The sequence below is a fragment of the Solanum stenotomum genome, unplaced genomic scaffold (assembly GCF_019186545.1).
Source record: "Solanum stenotomum isolate F172 unplaced genomic scaffold, ASM1918654v1 scaffold15207, whole genome shotgun sequence".
Lineage (NCBI taxonomy): Eukaryota > Viridiplantae > Streptophyta > Magnoliopsida > Solanales > Solanaceae > Solanum > Solanum stenotomum.
This window is the reverse complement of record NW_026023446.1, coordinates 26,474-49,191: the sequence shown is the minus strand read 5'-3', so window position 1 is coordinate 49,191 and position 22,718 is coordinate 26,474. Positions and strand designations below refer to the sequence as shown.

The 22,718-nt window shown below is 36.5% G+C and overlaps 1 non-coding gene across 1 annotated transcript; it reads right to left on the bottom strand.

Annotated features, from left to right (window-relative positions):
- Positions 1-16,723: 16,723 nt before the first annotated feature.
- Positions 16,724-16,830, bottom strand: LOC125850214 (small nucleolar RNA R71). Its single transcript, XR_007444759.1, has one exon. It is a non-coding gene; the product is annotated as a small nucleolar RNA R71 (small nucleolar RNA).
- Positions 16,831-22,718: the final 5,888 nt, after the last annotated feature.

Sequence of the window (22,718 nt, the reverse complement as noted above, 5' to 3'; positions counted from 1 at the left end):
TAAAGGTATTAAGGTCTAGAAATGGAATAAAATATTGAGGTGCTTGCTTGACTTCACTAATCTAGTAGATGACAAGTAGGTGCATCACCTACTTTGACTTATTGACCAGCCCAAAGAACCAAGTAGGTGCATCACCTACTAAGACTCTTTTGACCATGTTATCGGGCCAAGTACACTACACCTACTTGAATTAATCTGGCCCAAGTTGAATAGAAGAATAAGGGTAAAATGGATAGCCAAGGCCCAATCTTTCCAAGCCCACAAGAAATAATTTGAATGGAAAAGTAGGTGCATCACCTACTTAAATGTGTGGCCTAAATTAAAGACACATGTTTGGCTGCAAAAGAAGTACAATAAAGGTGGAAAAAGGCCCAAGTGAAAAGTCCAAGTAGGTGGGTCACCTACTTGAAAAATTATGGCCCAAAATGAGTGAGAAAGTCGGCCAAAGCAGGTCCCTTTAAAAGGGATTGATATAAGCTTTTTCCAACCATTTTTACTTTGCCAAAAATCTAATTTCTAGAGCTTTCTCTCTTCTCTCTCTTAGCTTCATACAACAACCATTAAATACCATTAGGGTTCTTGAATATTAGGGAGTTCAAGATATTGTAAGGTATAATTTAAGACAAGTTAAGGAGGACAACCTTTACCTTGAAGAATCCAAGTCTTAGCAAGTCGTAGTTCTGTCCAGCAAGGTAAGCTATTGCAATTTTCTCCCACTTGTGCTTGAGTTAATTAGGACACTTGGTATGTGTTAGTGAGTTGGAAATTGTTACTTTTACATGGTGTAATATTGGGGAGGATGTTCTGGTGATTAGTGCATGTTGGGACAACCATAGAGGGGAGTCCTCTTTAAATTCAGTCATGAGCTTGTTTGAGCACCTTAAAAGTAATGTTAACTCTTCAAGTGCTGGTGATCAGAAACCATGGTTCATATTTCTTCTATAACATTATTATGTTTAAGGATTGTTTTATGTATGTTATGATAAGGGATGTGAATGGATGTGAGGGAAAGTTATGGAAACGTTAAAGGACTTAGATATTGCAGGGAGGTTTGGGGAGGACCTGATACGAAGGTTGTATAGTATATAGACATGATTTAAGGGAAAGGGAAGGAAAGAAAACATTGACTAGACAAATTGCATGCTTACTGCTTGGTTAATATTTTGGTGAGATCAAGTAGCTCAAATTAATTGATTAGCTACTAATACTAGTCTTACAACTTATTTTATTGTAGATTAGTAATCTGAAGAGAAGGAGCTTAAGTCATACTTTTTGAATTGTATAGCAAGGTATGTAAGGCTATTCAATTTCCTATTTCTTTGGCATGAATCCAACACTTGCATTACAAAAAGTAAGCTTTCTAAGTGCCCTTGTTATTGACTGATCCATAGTTGCAGTTCCTACTCCTTAGAGCATTAAAGTGAGTACTCTAATATGAGTTTGTTACTAAATGTACATGCTTACTCTACCAAGTATTAGCATGCAAGGTTTAAATTTGTTTCACCGTCAAAGTACCCTTGGCACGTATTTCCCTTATATAAATCAAAATGATCCTAGAATACACATGGTACATATGTTTGTATGTTGGATATACAATCTGAACTTGCTTAAATTAACTATATATATGTCATCTTGTCACATAACATATGTTCCCTTTATTGGTTATTATTCCCATTGTGTTAGACTATAATGTTACGTCACAAGATCCTTTATTGGTTATTACTCCCATTGTGTTAGACTATAATGTTACGTCACAAGATCCCTACTTGCTCTGTTGTACATTTTATATGTACTTACTTGGAATATGTATCCATCCTTAAGTTGCATCTGCCAACGTTCTCCCTTGGTTCTACTTTCATGTATACCTTGTATTTGATATTAGTTAGTGAGTATCCGGCTACCATATAGAGTTCAAATCTCTTGACTGAATGTTAAATGTGTTCATTTGATATGTGCTTCAATTTGAGATGTCATAATGCTTAACTGAGTCATATGCTCCTAAGTATTACATGTTCATGTCACATTTGCTTCCCATGTCATTGTTATTATCGTAAGTCCATATTCATATGTCTTCTACTACTGGTCCATAGTTCCAAATCTCAACAATGATTATGACCACCAAAAGAACAATCTCAAAAGAGATAATGATCATTAAAAGAACAATCTCAAAAGATTATGATTATACAAAGAACAATCTCGAAAGATTTATGAACATAAAAACAACAATCTCAAAGATAAAGAATTTAAGTGAAGCTATCTGTATAATTATGGGTGGCAACCTAGGGGCAAATGCCTAGCATGGGTCGATCCCAATTGGTATAGAAGGGTGGCAGCTCAGGGGCGAAAGCCTAGCATGGGCCAATCCCAATTGGTATAAGAGGGTGGCGGCTCAGGGGTGAAAGCCTAGCATGGGCCGATCCCAATTTGTGGAATTATGAGGATAGCATCCCAGGGGTTAAAATACCTAGCATGGGTCATCCTCTTCTACCGCTGATCAACTGGTCATTTGTATCATATGTCTTATAAATATTATAATGCAATGAAAAGTAAAGAAAAGAATGTAACATACACGATTCCACAAGTATAAGAAAATGTGGTCTCTAATTCTTATCTATTGCTATATGGTTTCACTTGAGCTCTCATTTTACATATGGTTGTATTATTCCTTACATATTCAGTACATTATTTCGTATTGACGTCACTTATTGGGAATGTTGCATTTCATGCTGCAGGTACAAGTACTCAACTAGTAGATCTCCCCAACAGAAGCACATGATACTCAGTGGTTGTTGGTGAGCTCCAGGTTAATACGGGGATTTTCCGAGTCTTTACTATGCGTATTTCATAGTGGTACATTCATGGATCCACTAGAGGCTTTGTAGACATTATAAAGCTATCATATGTATTCATAGTTTCACTTGTCACATGTATCGGTTCAGCTAGTCAATATGTGTTGTATATGAAGCTTCTCATCAGTAAATCTATCTGCATAGTAGTTACTTTCTAATTATAGGTCACTTGTAAAACATGTGTTTATATGGTGCTTGTTCGCCTTACCTAGGGTAGGGGTGTGACATTTTCTTAGTAAGATTTTAATGAAGTATATTATCTATGGACATCCAAGAGGGAGTGTTATAATATAATATATTGTGGACGTCCACTACATCAAGAAGTTACTCCATTACTTTCCTCCATTATGAAGATAATCATAATCTCCATAACCTCCACAACTTCCACCTTTATAACCATTATTCTTGTAACCTTTCACTTCCATAATNCCCCCCCCCCCCCCCATTATATTCATGTTAATGTCATGTTTATGACTAACCTTTTGTATGCCTTTACGTTACACTATAAATAGTGGCATGAGGGTTCATAATGTAGATATTTGAATACTTTGAAGAATAAGAAATACTCTTATCTCGTATCTCCCTGTTTCTATTGTTTTCATCTTCTATATCTCTTGTCTTATATTCTTCTTGTCTTCATCTTTATATTCTTATTTTGCTTTAGTTTTACAACATTTATGTCTTTTTCTTGATTTTTATATTTTTCGGACGTTTACGAATTAAATTTTATTATATTTTTTGGGCAGTCATGAAAAAATGTGAAATATTGATATTTTATTCGTATCGATATACTAGGTGACAGGTGCGATTCGTGAATTGTTTGATGTGTTTTTATGTCATTTTCTTTGATTTTATATTTTCAAACGTTTATGAATTAAATTTTTTGATATTTTTCGAGCAGTCACGAAAAATGTGAAATTTTGATATTTTATTCATATCGATATACTAAGGTGACTGGTGCGATTCAAAAATTTTGAGGTGTTTTTATGTCTTTTTCTTGATTTTTATATTTTTCGGACGTTTACGAATTAAATTTTTTGATATTTTTCGGGTAGTCATGAAAAAATGTTGAAATTTTGATATTTTATTCGTATCGATATTTTAAGGTGACTGGTTCTATTCAGGAATTTTTTGAGGTGTTTTTATGGCTTTTTCTTGATTTTTATATTTTTCAGACAAAACGAATTAAAACTTTTTAATATTTTTCGGGCAGTCACGAAAAAATGTGTAATTTTGATATTTTATTCGTATCGATATTCTAAGGTGATGGTGTGATACTAGAATTTTTTGAGGTGTTTTTATGTCTTTTTCTTTATTTTTATATTTTTGGACGTTTACGAATGAAATTTTTTGATATTTTTTGGGGATTCACGAAAAAAAGTGAAATTTTGATATTCTATTTGTATCGATATTTTAAGGTGACTGGTGCGATTCGGGAATTTTTTGAGGTATTTTTATATATTTTCCTTGATTCTTATATTTTTTGAGCGGTAACAAAAGTCTCATAAAATTTTGAGATTTTATTCGTATCGATATTCTAAGGTGACTTGTGCAATTTGTGAATTTTTGAGGTGCTTTTATGTCTTTTTCTTGATTTTTATATTTTTTGGACGCTTACGAATTAAAATTTTTGATATTGTTCAGGCAGTCACGAAAAATTTTGAAATTTTAATATTTTATTCGTATTTATATTCTAAGGTGACTGGAGCGATTCGGAAAATTTTTGAGGTGTTTTTATGTCTTTTTCTTGATTTTTATATTTTTTGAACGTTTGCTAATTAAAATTTCTGATATTTCTCGGGCAGTCACGAATAAAATGTGAAAATTTTGATATTTTATTGGTATTGATATTCTAAGGTGAAAGGTGCGATTTGAGAATTTTTTGAGGTGTTTTTATGTCTTAATTTTTGTTTTTTTTGGACGTTTACGAATTAAAATTTTTGATATATTTTGGGCAGTCACGAAAAAATATTAAATTTTGATATTTTAAGGTGACATGTGCGATTCGGGAATTTTTTGAGGTGTTTTTATGTCTTTTTCTTATTTTTATATTTTTTTTCGGACGTTTACGAATTAAATTTTTTGATTTTTTCGGGCAGTCACGAAAAAATTTGAAATTTTGATATTCTATTCGTATTGATATTCCAAGATGACTGGTGCGATAAAGGACTTTTTGATGTGTTTTTATGTCTTTTTCTTGATTTTTATATTTTTCGGACATTGATAAAAAAATGTGAAATTTTGATATTTTATTTGTATCGATATTCTAAGGTGACTGGTGCGATTTGATAATTTTTAAGGTGTTTTTGTGCCTTTTTCTTGATTTTTATATTTTTCGGACATTTACGAATTAAAATATTTGATATTTTATTAGGCAGTCACGAAAAAATGTGAAATTTTGATATTTTATTCTTATCGATAATCTAAGGTGACATGTGCGATTCGGGAATTTTTGAGGTGTTTTTATGTATTTTTCTTGATTTTTATATTTTTCGGACGTTTACATTAAATTTTTTGAAACTTTTTGGGCTATCACGAAAAATTTGAAATTTTGATATTCTATTCGTATCGATACTCTAAGGTGACTGGTGTGATTCGGGATTTTTTTGAGATGTTTTTTTGTCTTTTTCTTGATTTTTATATTTTTCGGACTCTTCCGAATTCAACTTTTTGATATTTTTCGAGCAGTCATGAAAAAATGTGAAATTTTGATATTCTATTCGTATTGATATTCTAAGGTAGGCGGTGCGATTTGAGATTTTTTTGAGGTGTTTTTATATGTTTTTCTTGATATTTATATTTTTTGGACGCTTACGAATTTAATTTTTTTATATTTTTTGGGCAGTCACCAAAAAATGTGAAATTTTGTTAGTTTATACGTATCAATAAACTATGATGACTGGTGGGATTCGGGGATTTTTTGAGGTGTTTTTATTTCTTTTTCTAAATTTTTATAATTTTCGGACATTTACGATTTAAAATCTTTGATATTTTTTGGGCAGCCACGAAAAAAGTGAAATTTTGATTTTTTATTCATATCGATATTCTAAGGTGACATGTGCTATTCGGGATCTTTTTGAGGTATTTTTATGTCTTTTTCTTGATTATAATATTTTTCGGACGTTTACGAATTAAACTTTTTGATATTTTTTGGGCGGTCAAGAAATAATTTGAAATTTTTGATAATTTATTTGCATCGATATTCTTAGGTGACAGGCGTGATTCGGAAATTTTTTGAGGTGTTTTTATGTCTTTTTCTTTATTTTTATTTTTTTCGAACATTTACGAATTAAATTTATTGATATTTTTCGGGCAGTTACGAAAAAATGTGAAATTTTGATATTTTATTCGTATCGATATTCTAAGGTGACTGGTGCAATTCAGTTATTTTTTCAGGTGCTTTTATATTTTTTTCTTGTTTTTTTTTTATATTTCTTGGACATTTACAAATTATAATTTTTGATATTTTTTGGCAGTCACGAAAAAAAATGAAATTTTGATATTTTATTCATATTGATATTCTAATGTGACTGGTGCGATTTGGGAATTTTTTGAGGTGTTTTTATTTTTTTTCTTGATTTTTGTATTTTTCGGATTGTCACGAAAAAATCTGAAATGTTGATATTTTATTTGTATTGATATTCTAAGGTGATGGTGCGATACAGAATTTTTTTGATGTATTTTTATGTCTTTTTCTTGATTCTTACATTTTTCAGACATTTACGAATTAAAATTTTTGATATTTTTCGGGCAGTTATGAAAAAACGTGAAATTTTTAATATTTTTTGTGTCGATATTATAAGGTGACTGGTGCTATTCGGGAATATTTTGAGATGTTTTTATGTCTTTTTCTTGATTTTTATATTTTTCGGACGTTTACGATTTGGGTCTTCCTTTTTCTGAACTAGAGATCTGGTAGCAATGTGGCTGCAATGGTGAACATCATTAGTAAAATCAAGACTTACACCTCTTTTCTTTGTAACCAAGTGTTCTAGAGCTTCCACCAGTGGAATGTTTACTGAAAGCTGCTTCAACATGGTAATGAATTTTGTGAACTTGCTATCTTTAGCTTTCTTTCTAATCCTTTGAGGGAAAGGGGGAGGTGGTATGGGAATCTACTGTAAAGGCAGGTTTTCCTCGACCTCTTTCTCTTTTCCTCTCGCGGGTTGTGATTTATGCTGAACCTCCTTCGAGTCATCTACATGTACGGTTTCATCCTCATCTCTGCCAGTTTGCTCCAAGACCTGTTCATGTTTGGTACCTGCATACATAGGGTCAGTAAGAACTTTACCATTCCTGGTGGTGATTACCATGCAGTGCCCGTCCTTCTTAGGATTCTGGATGGTGTCACTTGGTAGTGATCCATTCTTCCTCTGATTCAGTGAGGCTGAGAGTTGTCCCAACTGCTGCTCAATTTGTTTAATGGAGGTCATGTGAGAGTCCACCAACTGACTCATGCTTGAGAAATCACCTCTCATTTCTTTTACCCCTGCATCAGTTGATTCAACCTTGTGAAGTACTTTAGCCATCAGATCTTCCAGCTTAGATCCGCTGGAACTAACACCTGCCCGGTCTCAATTGCCTGGGGTCATATAAACACCACTGCGATCATTCCTATACCCATCTCTGTTTTGCCAGTTTCCTTGATCTCTTTTTGATGGCCTATCATACTGACCATCTCTAGCATAGTTCTGACCTGCGTTTCCAGAATTGTAACCCTAATTTCCAAAGTTATAATTCCGAAAACCACCTTGGTTCCCCTGGGATCGCTGCCAACTGGGACTGCTCTTCAGTCTTCCTGAATCACCGAGCGTGAGTCCTTCTGCTCGAGCACATTTTCTTGCCTTTCTGCGGAAGCAATTCCCAATCTCTGTTCCAGGAACAAGTCAAGTTGAATTTACAAAAAAAAATTTAGTGTTAGAAGTATTCAAATTCATAAATTCACTACGAAACAAGGCCGGAACCAATTTGAGACTTTGGAAAACTTCAAATAGAAGTAGTTAGCTTCCTCATCAAGGTCAAGATCCTGATCCTCATACCTGTTTTGTTGTCCCATAACGTTCACCTTTTTAGACTTGACTACAATGTGCTTTGTGAGCAGATCTATTTGAGTCCTCATAAATGCCATGTCTTGGTCCCTTTCTTCTTCTCTCTTCCTCTGTTCAGCTGAAAGCTCAAATGTATACCCAAGCTCTCCTACCTCTGCATCTCTAGTGTACCATGCTCTGTTCTTCTTTGAGACCTCATCCAATAGCTGCATGCTTTCCGCAAATGGCTTCCTCATAAATGAGCCTCCACAAACTGCATCAACAACAAGTTTAGTAACAAAATTCAGAGACCTATAAAAGGCTTGTTTAAGATGCCTTTAGGTAAGATCATGGTTGGGGCATTTCTTCAACTTTTGGCTGAACCTCCACTATCATGCATTGCCTCTCCTGGTAGCTTCTTGTGTGTACTAATCTCGTCCTTTATCTGCAGCTCTTTTGATTCTGGGAAGAATCATTCCAGGAAAGCTTCCTTCAACTCATTCCAAGTTCTGATGGAGTCATCTGGCATTCAACTAGTTATTCGCCTCTCCAGTAAGAGACAATGGAAACAACCTCAATCTCATTGCTGTTTGGTTGACCCCAGGAATCTCTTGTGACTTATAAATTGCCACAAAATTCATCAAGTGCTGATTTGCATCATCACCAGCTGGACCTCTAAACATACCTTTCAGGTTCAACAATTGGATCATGGTGCTGGTGATTGTGAACTTAACACCTGGGGGTAGTGCAGGTAACATTATGGCTCTAATGGCTCAAGTTCCATCCAAGTCAGCATCATTTTCTTCATACATCATATGAGCTGGATGCTGAGCTCTACCCCTTGGGGATATTGGTTGGCGCTGGGGATGGACTACTCCTTCCTCCCCTCTGTTCTCCTCTACTACCCTAGGTTGATTGATTCCAGCATTTTGCTGGAAAACTGACCTAGGTTGATTGATCATGAAGATTGATGTACATTCCTTGCAGCATCAATCTCAGCTTCTAGTCCCAGTCTGTGTCTTTGAGCCTCTAGTTCTTGTGCATTAACCCATCTTTCGAAGAGTTCTCTGAAATTCAGGGTCGTAAGGAAGCAGTGGGGCTCCTTTGCTTCTAGTGTTGGGCATGCACAATCTGACTCTCCTGAAAAAGACACAAACACCAAATAAAACGTAAAATTAGGAAATAAACTACAATTGAATAAAATCTAGTAAACCACTTCTGAATTGAAATTCCCCGGCAGCGACGCCAAAATTTTATACATCCAAATTTACACTTCAAATAAGAAGTGTAAATGGTCGATGTCAATTTACAGAACTCAACTAGAGTTGAGGTCGATCCCACAGAGAATTTTTTTACAACTAAGGTTTCACTGTCGCATTTATTCGAATGTTGTTATTTTCTCACAGACAAATAACAATGGAAAGTAAATTGGGTATGGTTGGATCGTTATAATTACCAAAACTCCCAGTCAAAATCCAGGCTCAAGACTAACAAACTATTTTGTTGCAAGATTGATTCAATTAATTAAGAGAAACCAGGATTGTGTTCACCATAACATTAGTTCTAGTGTTCTCCCGTAATTTGAGTGCCAGGCAATTCAATGTTTACAAAATCCTTGCGAGTTAAATTTATCTAACGCTTCTCATCCTAATTAGATAATGATCACTCATATTCTCTCGAATTTAGAGTGTTACTAACATTGGACCGCGCTTGAAAAGATATGGTGTTAAAGATCTTTTCTCTCGAACTCAAGCTTTAACTCAAATTTGTTAATTTAATTTAGCTTTTTCCTAACTGGTATTTTTCTCTCGACCAAATAATAGATACTGGTTCGTCTAATGCGTGCACTCACTAGACTAAAATGATATTGAAAGCTAAAAACTACAGGTTGTAAACACAGAATGTGTTTAACCCATTTTACGAAATCACAACTAGAATATCGTCATAGATCCCACAACTCCAGTCGTGGTATTTAGTCACTCATGCTTTTGCATAAATAATCTGTAATTTGGAATGAAGACATATTGAGAAAGACTTACGAAAATAATTAGCAAATCAACAATCACTTTGATAATCTGATAGTCTGAATCCGAATTTCAAACTGATAACAATAATCCCAGAATCCAAAAATCAAAATCTACCAGTAATACTCTTGTTCTTAGTCGTAAAATGTCAGATAATCAATAATAACTCAAAAACGACCTAAAGTAGTACAAAATAGAATGTTAAAAGTGATTCCTAATCGAACTAGGACTGAATTGTCAGACTTTTTCACGGCCACTACCACAACCCGTCAAGGGTTTCACTGTCCGTGAATCCCTCTGTGGTCTTCCCTTGGACTTCAAAAAGTTTAGGTCTTCAATGCTACCCACTGGAACAAGGACTACAGACTGCACCACGGTTTGTAGTGAGGACCACGGCCTGTGATGGCGTCCATGGTCTTCACTTGATTCCAACATTCTTCCAACTCTTCCTTGCTTTCACACCGGTTCAACTCCATGGTAGGTACCACAGTCCGTGGTGAGAGCTACGGCCCGTGGAACCCTCCGTGGTCATCACTTGGTTATTACTCCTCTTCATCTTCTCAAGGCCAACACTGCTTCACTTTCACGAGCTCAACCATAGACCGTAATGAAGGTCACGGTCCGTGAAGTTGACTGTGAACTTTACTTTGAATCATCATCATTTTGTAGTTTCTTTTCCATTTTCTATACCAACCAGATTCTACCTACACATTCAACAAACCTATCAAAATAATACAAAATTTCACTTAATTCCAGTGTTAGTTCACAGTTCTTAAGCGTCAAATGTGCCACAATTTCACGGCACATCAATGGTGTGATTCAGGAACTTTTTGAGGTATTTTTATGTCTTTTTCTTGATTTTTATATTATTCGGACGTTTACGAATTAAAATTTTTGGTATTTTTCGGGATGTCACGAAAAAAATGTGAAATTTTGATATTATATTCGTATCGATATTCTAAAGTTACTGGTGTGATTCAAATTTTTTTTCGAGGTGTTTTTATGTCTTTTTCTTGATTTTAATATTTTCAGACATTTACGAATTAAATTTTTTGATATCTTTTGGGTAGTCACAAAAAAATGTGAAATTTTGATATTTTATTTGTATTGATATTCTAAGGTGACATGAGTGATTCAAGAATTTTTGGAGGTGTTTTTATTTCTTTTTCTTGATTTTTATATTTTTTGGACATTTACGAATTACAATTTTTGATATTTTTCGAGCAGTCACGAATAAAATGTGAAATTTTGATATCTTATTCGTATCAATATTCTATGGTGACTGGTAGGATTTGGGAATTTATTGAGGTATTTTTATGTCTTTTTCTTGATTTTTATATTTTTTTGGACGTTAACAAATTAATTTTTTTTGATATTTTTCGGGCATTCACGAAAATATTTGAAATTTTGATATCTTTCGGGCAGTGACAAAAAAATGTAATTTTTTTGATATTTTATTCGTATCGATATTCTAAGGTGACAGGTGCGATTAGGGAATTTTTGGAGGTGGTTTTCTGTCTTTTTCTTGATTTTTATATTTTTCAGACGTTTACGAATTAAATTTTTTGATATTTTTCAGGTAGTCACGAAAAAATGTTAAATTTTGGTATTTTATTCATATCGATATTCTAAGGTGACTGGTGCGATTCAAATTTTTTTTGAGGTGTTTTTATGTCTTGCTTGACTTTTATATTTTTTGGCCGTTTACGAATTAATTTTTTTTTGATATTTTTCGGGCAATCATGAAAAAATGTAAAATTTTGATATTTTATTCGTATCGATATTCTAAGGTGACTGGTGCGATTCAAAATTTTTTTGAGGTGTTTTATGTCTTTTTCTTGATTTTCATATTTTCAAACGTTTACGAATTAAAATTTCTGATATTTTTCGGGCAATCACGAAAATAATGTGAAATTTTGATATTTTATTGGTATTGATATTCTAAGGTGAAAGGTTCGATTTGGAAAATTTTTGAGGTGTTTTTATGTTTTGATTCTTGTATTTTTCGGACGTTTACGAATTAAATTTTTTGATATTTTTGGGGCAGTCATGAAAAAATGTGAAATTTTGATATTTTATTCGTATCGGTATTCTAAGGTGACAGGTGCGATTTGAGAATTTTTTGAGGTATTTTTTGAGTTTCATGATGTCTATATTTCCTCATGTTGATTTGCATTTTAGTATAATGATTGCATTTATGACTTCATGAAGTAAATTGGAGAACATGCTTAGTTATGTTTTGATGAAATGACATGTTGGCTTAATATTGTTGTGTTGAGCTTGCTTGAATTAATGGGTTTCATGCATATTGGATTTGGTAGATATGTTTCTACTCCCATATGTTGCATTGACTATGCGTTGTGATGGAGGTGAAGTTCCCTCCTTTTGGAATATTGCATATGGTGAAAGGCGCATTTGTGAGTTTTGCTCATTTTTTTCGATGTTTCATGCATGATAGGTTGCTAGTCTAGAATTTCTAACTTAGTTTGGTGTTTTGGTCATCATTTGGGGACGAATGTTCCCAAGGGGGAGATAATGTAACATCCCAGAAATCTAATGACCTAAGCTAGAGCCTAACATGATGCCTAATGTCCTGAAAAGGGTTAACGTCAAGATAAGAGTCATAAAATAACTTCCCTAGCCTAGTACTAAGGTGTTAGTCCCTAAATGTCAAGACATGGCCCCCCATTAAGGTATGGGAGTCTTGATTCATGGAACACTTTTCTTCATGAGGCCCTTCAAACTCTAATTTCGAAATTGTCAACTTGTTCAAAAACTAGGGTTTTGATTCTAGCCATGGGTTCTTCCTAAAAATGATTTCATTATGTTAATTGTATTATATTATGGATGCTTTGATGTTTAATGGTGATTTTTATTATAAAATTCCCCATGAACCCATGTACACCCCCAAGACCCCAATTTCATGAATTTTGATTGGTGTATTGATGTAAGATGATTACTATGAATTGTATCCATGTCAATCTAGTTATTGAATCTTGTTTTATTCATTCCTATCGTAGTATCTTTGGGTGTAATTGTGAGACATGATGCATGACCCCTGGGTGGGGGTAAATTGCTAGGGCTTGTGTAGGATGATGAAGATTGTATATGAACTTATGGTTCACCTATGTAAGGATGATCTTATGGTTATAATGTACTGATGGTATTGATGCAAGACCCTCTTACCCTACACCCTAACACTTATCTATGCATGAAAAGACTATGATTATGATATTAATGTTGGGTTGATTGAAAATGACACTTTCATGAACATGATGTGAGAGACTTACTCACATACTAAGGATTCTAAGGGTGAAAGGCTATTATCACCTAAAGAATCCATGAGATACCATGATACCATGATGGTTGAGTGTTAGGCATTCTTCCACAAACATGATTATAAAGAAAAGACTTAACATGATTATAAAAAGGGAATTAGGCTTAGCACCGAGTGGATAGGAAAAAGAGATGGAAACCTTTTTCCACAGTTAGTCCGGGTTTCTAGAAGCAATCTCCTTATCCCATAACTATGTGTCCACATAGGTCTCTTAGCTAGTGGATCCACCTATAAGCTAAACATGTTAGTTCTACCTTAGGCAAGTAGAACACCTCTTTTCGGTGTGGGTTCATGACACCAAATTTCATGTAGCTCACATGGTCTATGTCGGTTAAAGCTAAACTTCCCTACATGATAATAACAAGATCCATGACATGACATGATCAAGAACGTGAACTAAGAACACAAACACAAGCCATGTGCTATGATTTCTTGAGGGATCTTACTTAGTATGAGTGGGGGTATGGGACTTCACTTATACATTGCACAAGTGAGCTTGGAGAGTGATTGTGGTATGTGTTTGACAACATGATGCTTTATGAGGTTAATGTATACTATGTGTAAACATGAACATGAGATATATCCAGGACTTCTTAATAGGCTTCGCTTAGTATGAGTGGGGGTGTGGGACTTCACTTGTACATTTCACAAGTAGACCTATGAAGGGGTTATGGTGTGGTTTACTTATTTTGTGAATATATATATGAATGCTTGATATGAGTTGGTGTTAGGAATGCCTTTCTTATTATGAACTATGAGCATGATGTTTCCTTGTCTATGATTGTTGGCTTGGGTGAGGTTTAAGGTAAGTTATGCATGACTATGGTAGCCTAAGGTGGTTTATGGTATGGTTTGACTTGATGATTACTCTAAATGTGCATAACGACTTTTAAACTTGATAAAAGCATGATTTCAACTAAATGTCCCTTTTGCATGATTTAAGGATTTTATGCATGCTTCCATACTTAGTACAGTTAATTGTGCTAACCCATTTCCTCTACACTTTTATTATAAATGTAGGTTCCGGTCTTTGAGGCACCATCTCCTTTGAAGTGAAGCTTGGGTCGACTATTCCCTAAGCTTTGTGAGTCCTCAAGTTCGAGGACAAGTTGCTATTGATTCTAGACTGTAGTTCACCTTTCTATGTTCTAGACTTTATTGTATTTTCTATATTTGGGGACTTTATTGATGTAAGGGCTTTGACCCTAATCGTACTCTTATGTTCTAGATGGGGATTGAGACAAGTCTAGTTTCCTATTTTCCTTTATGAAAAAAGTTGACTTCTATCGTGAAAAGTTTTAAATTTTCCGAATCATTACCATGTCTTTATGTTATGATTATGCTAAGGGCTTGTATGAGACGCCTTCGGGGTCGAGTACTGATGAGTCCACAATTTGGACTCATTTAGAGCTATATTTTGATAGAATTAGTGTCCTCAAATGCATATTTTGTCTCAATATCTAATGAAAACCCTTAAGTTTTAGGTATTTAGAGTTTGAGGGAAAGCATGGACACTACTTAGCAAAAATGAATGAAGGCAGCTGAAAGAACGAATAAATGAAGATTTAAGAATCGCCGAACCCGTTCGGCGAGTCGCCAAAAGGTCTTATCCCCGCCTTCTGTTCCAGTGTGCTGAGCCCTGAAGGAAAGGATAAAATTTGCAATGAAAGGAGCAGTCGGCGCATCGCCGAGCAGTTCCACGAAGCAGTAGGAGAAGGTTAAGTCTGCGATGAAAGGAAAAGTCGGCGCTTCGCCAAGCAGTTGCGCGAAGCAGTACCCTATCGCCCAATGCCTCAGAACGTGAAAACGCTGAAGAAAAAAGTAGAAGGGTGATTAACCAGACCAAAGGGCGAATCCCCGAGTGTGTCGGCGATCCCGACTAACTTGCCGAGTGGTCCTCCGCAACACAATATTTTAAACACTATAAATACTTGTTTAAAATGTTAGCTTAGCACCAATCATTCTATTATAAGATTTTTACAGATTTTTTAGAGTTCTTAGCTCTTAAGGGTTTTTCGAGACTTTGTTCTAAAACTTGGAAGTCAAAAAGGGTTTCAACGCCAAGAAATTGGACGTGAGTCTCGAAGATTCTTCACTCTTGACGCATTTTAAGACTTAATTCTTCATACTCATTGATGGAAACTAAGATTGGTATAAATTTTTATCTTTTTTACATGTCTAGCTAAAACCCCAATTCTTGGGGTGTGAATTTGTGAATATGGGTTAAGTTAATTGTTGGGTCTTGCTTGCTGATAGTTTAATTGTTGTTTTTGTGATTTCATGTAGTAGTTGTGTTTGAATCTATTGAAATTGTAGTTGACAATACGATTTCACTTTTGTGTTTTCGGCTTGCTCGAGAGAGAGGTCGTAAAACTAAGACTACTAAATTGATGGCTGGTGGGATTGGGTCGACATGAGGTTCAGCTCGAGATAGTGAACCCTAGTCCTTCTCCCACACACTCAGCTCGAGAGAGTGAGTGGGCTAAGGCAGAGGCTGTTCTTCATGTGGCAAATCGGTGTTCGAAAGAGACCGATTTGATTTGGGGTAAGTTGCTTGAGAGAGAATTTACCCCCACTATAATATATCCTAGTCACAAATACTCAACGAATCTACTATCAAAAGCATGTACCCAATGATCTAGTTTGACATCTCCTTGAGTAGTACTCTTTGCAATTTTCGCTGATTTTTACTTACTTGTTACAAACCCCCATTGTTAATTGACACTTTTGTGTCACCCCTTTGATTTAGTATGTTTGTATCCGATAATATTTTTAACTACGACTAATTAGAACTTAATCTTATTTTTCTATTAATTCTCAAGCCCACTCCCTTGTGACTCGACCCCAACCCTTGGTTGGGTTACTTTACTATTGTACGATCGTAGACACTTGCATTGGAAGTTGTGTCTTGATTACGCAAACATCAAAATGGCGCCGCTGCCGGAGTGGTGTTATTTGAGAATTCTTAGTTTAGTAAAAAAAAATTATTCTTCTTAGTTGTAGTTCTACTTACTTAATTTTTAGTTTTGTTTCGCATGCATGTGCTAACAACAGGAAAGATGAACATGCATGAGAAAGAGATGAATGAGAGTCAAGCTGGTCATCGAGACGGTGTAGACGACGTAAATAGTGTCTATAATCCGGATTAGTCGGGTGGAATGGGTGCAATTTGCATTTCCACAAACTTACGGGAATGCGATGTTTGAAGTCACTAGCACAACTCTTCACCTTCTCCAAATGAGAGGACTATATGGAGGGCTAAATCACGAAGACCCGCATGAGCATGTGAGAAGCTTTATAGAGGTTTGCAGCTCTTTTTCATTCAAAGGTGTTTCACAAGAGTCAATTTGACTGCGGTTATTCCCATTGTCTTTGAAAGGAGAAGCAAGAAAGTGGTTAATCGAGTTAGAAAAAAATTCCATCACATCATGGGAGGAGCTGGTCATAGCATTTAACACAAGATTTTTTCCTCCATAAAAAATGATAAAGCTTAGAGATGAAATCCAAGGGTTCAAGCAAAGGGAAGGGGAACTACTCCATGAAGCATGGGTGAGATTCAAGAAGCTCTTACTTAAATGCCCAACTCATGGGCTACCAACCGATTTGTTACTTCAATATTTCTACTGGAGCCTTGATTCAGTTAATAAATGAGTGGTTGATCAGTTGGTACGAGGAGGAATAATGTTACAAACATTTGAGGTGGCTTCATTTCTTCAAGACGACATGACTAGAGTAAATCAAGTGTGGTATACAAAAGATGATCACGTTTCCCCATTCCACTTTAGATTAACAGAAGAGCAATTAGATAAAGAGAAAGAGAGGGATGAAAACATCAAGAAGATGTTGACTCAGATGGAAGTTCTACAGGAGAATATGAAGGGAACATGTGGAATGTTCAGAGTTGAGGAGGGTTCATCCCCAAGCTATTCAAAGCCTGGGGAGAATCAAGGTTGGAACTCCAGAAGATGTGAGGAGGGTTTCTACCCACTCTATTGGCAGCGAGGTGGAAATCAAGGTTGGAACCATTATAAAGAAGTTGAACAAAGGAAGTGTCATCAAGATTTACTCGAGTAGAGTGATTATTGGAGAAAAGAGGATGAATATGAAGAAAATCTCACTCACTCAAGTGAGAGCCCAAAATCAAGGGGGAGTGCAAGTAGTCCCCATGTGAATGATTTGCTTTCACGCATCCTTAACAAAGTGGAAGGCCCAGACGATTTATTAAAAGGAATGAAAGACGATTTTTCATCCTTGAACAATAAAGTAAACTCACACGCAGATGCAATCAAAAACCCTTGAAGGTCAATTAAGTTTACTTACAGTACAATTGAACAAAAAATGGAGATGGATGATGAAGATAGAGGGCTGGCCGTTGTCACTCGGAGCGGAAAAGAAGTAAAAGGTAATATAATGAGAAATGAGGAAGTGTACTTACCAACTGCAAGAAAAGATATGGAGGCCAAAGAAATAACCATCCCATAAGACATCATAAGGGAGCCGCAAATTGATGTGGAGAAACATAAGCCATGCCTAAACATCAAGCAACCTTTACCCAAGATACCTCTTCCATTTCCTCAATGCCTCAAGAAGAAAAATGAGGATGAATGTTTCAAGAAGTTTCTATCGGTATTCAAGACCTTATCGATTAATCTCCCTCTAGTTGAAGCATTGTTGGAAATGCCGGGTTACGCCAAATTCATGAAGGAGTTAGTCATAAGAAAAAGGAGCTTGGATTTTGAAACGATCGAAGTCTCTCATAGTTATAGTGCGATTATGTCGAAGGAGTTAATTGAAAAGAAAGATGATCTTGGGGAATTCACCATCCCGTGCACCATAGGCTTGCTCAAGTTCACAAAAGCCTTATGTGATNTTTTTCCCGCCGATTTTGTCATACTCGATTGTGACATAGATGCCAAAATTCCTATATTCTTGGGAAGACCATTCTTGGCAACTGGGAGAGCGCTGGTGGATGTCGAGAGTGGGGAATTGAAATTTCAGGTCAATGATGATGAAGTCACTTTTGATGTGTGCAAATCAATGAAACACCCGAGTGACATTCATGTAATCTTAGTTGATGATGTGATTGACGAGGCTGTGGCTAGTGTGAGTCATTTGATGTGTAGAAAAGAACCCCTTGAAGTTGTGTGGGTTAACAAATAAGACTTCGAGGTTCAGAGCCAAGAGGAAGTGGTAGCCACATTTTCAAGTAAGGGGGAATTCACAAATACTCCAATTAAATTGAACTTCGACTTACAAAATCGAGAAAGCCCTCCCGCCAAACCGTCAACCGAAGAACCATCAAGTCTTGAGCTTAAGGTATTACCTTCGCATCTCCAGTACACTTTCTTAGGAACAAATAACACCTTGCCGGTGATTAATGCAACTGGCTTAACTGATTGGCAAGTAAAATTGCTCCTTGAAGTTCTGAAAAGGTATATAAAAGCCATCGATTGGATGATCGCTGATATAGTGGGGATTCCTCCAGGCATTTGCACACATAAAATTCAGCTTGATAGTGATTGTAAACCGAGTGTTAAACATCAACGAAGATTAAACCCACCAATGCAAGAAGTGGTGAAAAATGAGATAATAAAGTGGTTGGACGTAGGAGTGATCTACCCGATTGCAGACAACAAATGGGTTAGTCCAGTGCAATGTGTACCGAAAAAAGGAGGAGTCACAATTGTCCCTAATGAAAATGGAGAGCTTGTATCTTTACAATCGGTGACAGGATTGAGAGTTTGCATGGACTATCGGAAGTTAAACTCATGGACTGAAAAAGATCATTTCCCCATGCCCTTTATGGATCAAATACTTGACCGACTATCCGAGAGAGGATGGTATTGCATTTTTGATGGGTACTCGAGCTATAACCAAATCTCCATTACTCCGGAGGATCAAGAGAAAACAACCTTTACATGTCCATATGGTACTTTCACCTTCAAAGGAATGCCATTCGAATTATGTAATGCATGTTTTAACGTTGCATGCTATCCATCTTTGTTGATATGGTGGAAGACTCAATGGAAGTATTTATGGATGATTTCTCAGTTGTGGGCGACTCATTTGCAGAATGTTTAGAGCACTTAGGCCATGTTCTTCAAAGGTGTGTCGAGACCAATTTAGTCTTAAATTGGGAAAAGTGTCATTTCATGGTCAAGGAAAGAATTGTGTTTGGTCACAAAGTATCACAAAAGGGGCTGGAGGTCGACAAAGCAAAAGTCGAAGTAATCGAGAAATTACTGCCTCCAATTTCAGTAAAGGGGGTTCAAAATTTTTTGGGACATGCTGGATTTTATAAAAGGTTCATCAAAGATTTCTCAAAGATTGCACTTCCTCTATGCAAACTTTTGGAAAAAGAGGTAACCTTCAACGTTGATGATGCTTGTATGGTAGCTTTCAAATGCCTGAAAGACAAACTAGTTTCCACCCCAATCATCATTAGTCCTGATTGGTCAGAGCCATTTGAAGTGATATGTGATACAAGCGGCATGGCATTGGGCATAGTGTTGGGTCAGAAATGAAATAAACTTTTTCATCCCATTTACTACGCAGTGCTCAAAGTAACTACACAGTTACCAAGCTAGAGTTACTTGCTGTGGTCTATGCGTTTGAGAAGTTTCGTGCATACTTTCTAGGTACTAAGGTAGTTATTCACACTGATCACCCTGCTTTGCGTTATCTAATGGAAAAGAAAGATGCCAAACCTAGGTTGATAAGGTGGGTGCTTTTATTGCAAGAATTCAATTTTGAGGTTAAGGATAGAAGAGGTTGTGAAAATCAAGTGGCTGATCACGCATCAAGATTAGAAGGCAGGAATAAAGACGAGTCAGAGATCGACATAAAGGATGTTTTTCCCGATGAGCAGGTATTCACAGTAAACCTCACACAGCCCCCTTGGTATGCTGATTTTGCAATTATTTGGTGTGCGGATTAATACCGGATGAATTGAACTTTTACCAACAAAAGAAGTTCTTATTCGATGTTAAGAAATATTTGTGGGATGAGCCATATTTGTTTAGAGAGTATGCTGACCACATCATAAGAAGATGTGTCCCAGAAGAGGAAGCTAGGTGAGATCCTGCATGCTTGTCACGCTTCGCCGGTTGGAGGGCATCATGGTGGTGTCTGGACAATAGCTAAGTTGCTACAAAATGGGTATTACTAGCCGTATCTATTCAAAGATGCACATGAGTTTGTTAAGAGGTGTCCACAATGCCAAAAGAAGGGTGGTGTGTCCAAAAGGAACGAGTTGCCTCTAACACCCATTCTAGAAGTGGAGTTGTTTGATGTATGGGGAATCGATTTTATGGGCCCATTTGTGAGCTCATTTGGCGACAAATACATCTTGGTGGCTGTGGATTATGTGTCTAAATGGGTAGAAGCTGTTGCTCTTTCAAATAACGAGGGAAAAGTGTTGTTCAATTCTTGAAGCGCTACATTTTTGCAAGATTTGGGACTCCGCGAGCTATTATTAGCGATAGGGGACCACATTTTTGTAATAAATGGTTCTCAGCTGCATTGAGTAAGTATGGGGTTAAGCACAAAGTGGCAACACCGTACCATCCCCAAACAAGTGGCCAAGTTGAAGTGTCAAATCGGGAGATCAAAGGTATTTTGTCTAAGACAATGAATGTAAATCGAACTGATTGGTCTCGAAAGTTGGATGACGCCCTATGGGCATATCGTACTGCTTATGAAACTCCAATCAGTATGTCGCCGTATCAATTAGTTTTTGGGAAATCATGCCATTTACCAGGCGGGCTAGAGCATAAAATAATGTGGGCATTGAGAGCTCTGAATTTGGACTGGGCAAAAACTTCAAAAGAAAGAGTAGAGCAGTTAAACGAGTTGGACGAATTTAGGTTTAAAGCTTACAAAAGTTTAGCTCTTTTCAAGGAAAGGATGAAGAAATGGCATGATGCTAAGATACTTAAGAGAGAGTTTAAAGTGGGAGATTGGGTGTTGCTATACAATTCACGACTGAAGTTGTTTCCTCGAAAGCTCAAATTGAAATGGTCAGGACCATTTAGAATGACGCGAGTGTTCCCAAACGACACTATAGAAGTTGAAGGGCAAGAAAGACATACTTTTAAGGTGGACGGGCAGCGTTTGAAATTATACTTTTGTGAATGTCATGAGATTTCTTTGATTGAATTTGATGCAATACAAATTGCCTCAAGGCTATCTATTCACGAACATCAATGATTTGATGGAGTGTTCACAAGGATGAAGGCTATTGGGAATGTATGCATGATGAGGAGGGAGTTCCATGCCTTGCATGGGAACATATGCACCTTGAAGATAGATTGGAGCGTGGGACGCCTAACTAAGCGAGGAGGAACAATTGAAGACATGTTCCATTCAGCGAGAGGACAGCCACTTTGGCGACTCGTCAAACCCTTTTGGTGAGGGTCCCAAGGTTGCCAACTGGTCCAAGGAGCTACAGAAGGGAATGTTGACCATTCGACGAGATGGAGACAATTGGCGCATTGCCAAGTGGATTGGGTGATGGTCCCCAGACCGCCCAAAGTTCCAGTAGCTCGCAAGCCAAGGATAGGAGTAGAGTTCCTCAACAAGTCCATTGGGCACATCGCCGATCCTTTAGGTGAGCCCGACTTGGCTCACCCATTGGCCCATTTTGGGTCACTTTTGGGCCCATCTATGTAACTTATCCTAAAACTATAAATAGGCCTTTAGGGGTTCATTTTAGGGTTATAATATTTTGAATATTGATGAATGATATATTGAACTCCTTGTGTGAGTGTTTGAAATCTTAGTAAGCTTTTGTTGAACCTTGTTTAGAAATGGGGGTTGCTTGGGATATCGATTCCCTTGAGGTCTTCGTAACAGTTAGGTGCTTCTTGTTGGATTAACGAAGTAAGGTCTTTGGGTTTAACATACCTATAGGTTGCTCTTTGTTTCCTCTTGTTGTGTCTATCTTGTTGTGTCGATCTGTTTATCCGAATTAGGTGCTTGTGAGGATCTAGATTAGAGGTTATTGGATTTAATACTTCCTTTAGTTGCCAATTGTTTCTTATCTTGTGTCTCTTCTTCTATGTTTCTTGTTTTCCGATATTATCGAGATTCTTCTTGTGAGAATCGTATCATTAGGTATCAGAGCTGAGTCTAGATTCATTCCTACAATTCTAGTCTTGGGGTTTGTTATGAAAACAAAAAAAAGTGTTCAACTCATTTCTGAAGAAATTTTGAAATTGGTCTTGTTGATTTGAGTCTTGTTTGTCGTTTCCAAGGTTAGATTAGTTTCCCTAACCTATTTCGAGTCTAGGGCTGAGATTTGAAAGGGTTTGGTTCACTATTTGAAGTTTCCACCTTTGTTGGTTGAAGAAGCTTTGAAGAAGACGAAGTGGGTTTTGAAATCAGGAAGTTTTGGCAAGGAATTGAGTGTTAAAAAGTATTGGGGTTTGTTCCCTATATCAAGGAGAGCATTCACCTAAAGTTTCGTGAAATTCCGAGCTAA